This window comes from Sinocyclocheilus grahami, unplaced genomic scaffold (assembly GCF_001515645.1).
Source record: "Sinocyclocheilus grahami isolate Dianchi unplaced genomic scaffold, SAMN03320097.WGS_v1.1 scaffold23.1, whole genome shotgun sequence".
Taxonomy (NCBI): Eukaryota; Metazoa; Chordata; class Actinopteri; order Cypriniformes; family Cyprinidae; genus Sinocyclocheilus; species Sinocyclocheilus grahami.
The window spans coordinates 1,621,018-1,624,709 of record NW_015505202.1 but is presented as its reverse complement, the minus strand read 5'-3'; the positions used below and the strand labels follow the sequence as shown (position 1 = coordinate 1,624,709).

At 35.5% G+C, this 3,692-nt stretch overlaps 1 protein-coding gene and 1 long non-coding RNA gene across 2 annotated transcripts in view; both read right to left on the bottom strand.

Annotated features, from left to right (window-relative positions):
- Positions 1–1,999, bottom strand: part of LOC107560809 (uncharacterized) — a 9,512-nt gene extending 7,513 nt beyond the window's left edge. The window contains exons 1-3 of the long non-coding RNA XR_001605769.1: positions 1,916–1,999; positions 1,541–1,618; positions 462–519 (exon numbers count right to left, since the gene is read on the bottom strand). This is a non-coding gene — a long non-coding RNA (uncharacterized lncRNA). The remainder of the gene's footprint in view (positions 1–461; positions 520–1,540; positions 1,619–1,915) is intronic.
- The window catches only part of gpc3 (glypican 3), a 157,942-nt gene that overhangs the window by 141,541 nt on the left and 12,709 nt on the right, over positions 1–3,692 (bottom strand). The gene's annotated exons all lie outside the window — the stretch shown is intronic.

The following is a 3,692-nucleotide window of genomic DNA, read 5'->3' as shown; positions in this document are numbered from 1 at the left end:
AAGTTAATTCTGTAAAAGTAGTTATACCATTATAATCTTGCCAGCTGAAGAAAAAAAAACAATAGAACCCCTCCCAAAACACAATAACAAATTTAATGGATTTCAGGGTTATAATGGGAATTTGTTTGGTTTTAATGTAAACTATAATGGTGTCTATTTGATGGATTCTATTGGTGGGACGTAATGTGGCAGATGGGAACCAATAGAACAACAGTAATTCCAATTGGAATAATGCCCAAAACAAAAAGGAATTTTGTAATGGTTTAATGGAAACTATAAGAATTTCTGTGATGGTTTCTATTGTTTTTTTCAGCAGGGTAATGATACCCATACTGTGCTGCACATTATTGACAATATTGAGCTGAAGCTTGACTTTGCAAATTTAAAATCGCAATCGCAATATCTGTCAAAAAAATCTCAATTTGATATTTTCCCCAAAATCGCACAGCCCTAGAACTTACCCTTTAAGGAATCCTGGAAACACCTTAACTCAGTTACAGCATGCATTGGGCCAATTTCCTGGAATAACTGAAATGCAGATAAGAAAAGAAGAGTTCATTACAATTAATGGTATTTCTTGTTTGCCATTGTATAAAATAACAATTCCCACATTTGAGTATTTAAGTATTTTACATGACCATAAGTATTTAAGCATACCCATGGTGAACAGGCTTCTCTCATGCACTCTTGAATGTGCAATATAGAGCTAGGGCTACTGTAAGGTGAAAGGTAGGATGTTCACTAAAAATAAGATGAAAAAGTCACATGGATGTCATTGAATGTCATTGTTTACTCACCCTCATGTCATTCTAAACCCATAAGACTTTAGTTCCTCATCAAAACACAAAGATCTTTTGAATTAAATCTTACAGATTTCTGTCCCTCCACTGACAGTCCACACAACTGCCACTTTGATGCTTTAAAATTCATAAAGCGATTGTAAAACTTATCCATTTGAATAGAGCAGTTTAGTCCAAATTTTCTGAAGAGACTCAATTGCTTTATATGATGAACTTAAGTCTTTTATTCACATATAAACACTGAACAAACAGACGCTTAACCATACTTGCTTGATGCATGAGAACAAACTTCACTGGTTCTTGTGGAAGCTCAAACTTAATGTTTAACACAAAAATGAACCTCATTTTTTCCAAGTATTTTGTTTACCATATCTGATGTGTGAACTGATTAATGTTTATATGTGAATAAAAGCATAAATTCAATCTGTTAATCATATAAAATGATCGAGTCTCTTCAGAAAATCTGGACTAAACGGTTCACTGTTCACTGATTCATATGGATTCGTTTTTAAATCTTTTTACTAAATTTTTGAAGCATCAAAGCAGTAGTAGTGTGGACTCTCAATGGAACAGAAATCTCTCATGTTTCTTTAAAACATCTTCATTTGTGTTTTGAAGATGAATGAAATTCTTAGGGGTTTGGAATGAAATAAGGGTGATGATGACGATTTTGATTTTGGGATTAACTATCCCTTTAACAATTAGCTGCCATTGTATAGACATCAGCAAAAGAGACTTACTGGTTGTCTTCTTTTGGTCTTGCAAAGTCTTCACATGGGCATGAAATGGCATCCTCCCCAACAGTAGACAGTCTTCACCTGCATATAAATGCAAAATACACATATGTAATGACAATATTACACTGTAAGATTCTATCATATTTAATGTGAATGACTTGTTTCTTTAGTGTAAAGCTCATGAAACGCAAGTTAAATCTCAGATGTCTTTGTGTTGCAGACCACAGAAGACTATGTTAGTATCTATTCATTTTAATTTTAGTAGGAAAATTCAAATGTATTTACATTTAAATTTGACTAATTTTGTACTAATACTCGCCATACAGCTGAAGACGCAGACTTGTTGTATAAGTATGATCAATGTAACATACTACTTACAAGATTTCTCAAAAAAGCTGTGCTATCCCTGAGACCCAGCACTGACAGTTTCTCCATCATCTTCGTGATCTGAAAGTTAAAGACACATTTGCTGAGTTTCAGAGTTCTCTAATATAATGAATGACATGTATATGACTTCGAGATAGGGCAGAATCAGGTAATCACATTCTTTTAAAAACAGAGACCAAAAGACAGGCAGATCACACAGAACATGCATTTCAATTGGTCTGTATTGTGATATTTTTGTGAACATTAGACTAGACATATTTGACAGTTGTGTAGCGGCTCAAAATATTTGCATTCATGTGCCCGATGCAAGGCACATTATTAGAAGAAAAGCAGACGGAGAAAATGTATTTGTACTAATACTCGCCATACAGCTGAAGACGCAGACTTGTTGTATAAGTATGATCAATGTAACATACTACTTACAAGATTTCTCAAAAAAGCTGTGCTATCCCTGAGACCCAGCACTGACAGTTTCTCCATCATCTTCGTGATCTGAAAGTTAAAGACACATTTGCTGAGTTTCAGAGTTCTCTAATATAATGAATGACATGTATATGACTTCGAGATAGGGCAGAATCAGGTAATCACATTCTTTTAAAAACAGAGACCAAAAGACAGGCAGATCACACAGAACATGCATTTCAATTGGTCTGTATTGTGATATTTTTGTGAACATTAGACTAGACATATTTGACAGTTGTGTAGCGGCTCAAAATATTTGCATTCATGTGCCATTGATGCAAGGCACATTATTAGAAGAAAAGCAGACGGAGAGAATGAAAAGAAAAGAAAAAGAAAACGACGTTGTTTTAAGTAAAGCTCTCAAACACGAGAATCTTAAGCTTTAGGATAAGGATATACATATAAACCACTAATATAAAAATAGCACGGACAACAACTATTCATCTGTGCGTTCAATGGTCAGGGTAAGCATTCATTTACAATGATTCAACAGTATTATTTTATGTAACGTTACTTCAAACGTATACACAAACTATACACAAGCGCTGCTGCTTTAAAATGTATTTGCAAAAGGCTAAATACAGCTGGCTATTTAAGCTCCCTGTTGTGAATGGGTGGCTGTAACGTCTTACACCGTGTCTAACGTTACACCGGACGCGAGCGGTGTCGCTTTTAACGGTCACTTTGTCGCGTCCAGTGTAGACAGACTTTAGCTGTTGCGGCGCGAACGGTGTTATACATTTTTGATTCGGTTAAATGCAAGCATAAAACTCACCTTTGAATTTCCTCCTCTCTTCGTCTGATAATTCGAGTCGAGCCTCTCTTAAGCTTATGAAGTTCCTCTGACGATAAAGAAACCGAAGTCCTGGTTGTGCTGACGCTGTAGACTGGCGCTCTGCTTCCCGCTCTCCGCTGTTTGAAAATTCCGTCAACGGCTGCTGCGACTTCGGCCCGTCAAGTCTTGTGTTGCGATGCCTAATAGTTAACCGATGATATTTAATAGTTACAATGTGCGGTGTTGAGCAAACGCCAAATTGAATATGTAGTCGCGATCATTTAATACTAAATCAATTCATTGCATTTAAAAAAAATGTAACGTTATAACTGTTACAAATGGCTAAAACCATTGAGCGTATAGCTCTATGAACTAATTTAAGCCATTCATTTCACGTTGAGTAGCTGAAACATTTACATTTTCGACTTGTGAACGTAATATAAACGTAAATTGTCAAAACTCACATTTAAAGGGGTCATATGATGCGATTTCAATTTTTAATTTCTCTTTGAAGCGTTACAAGCTCTTGGT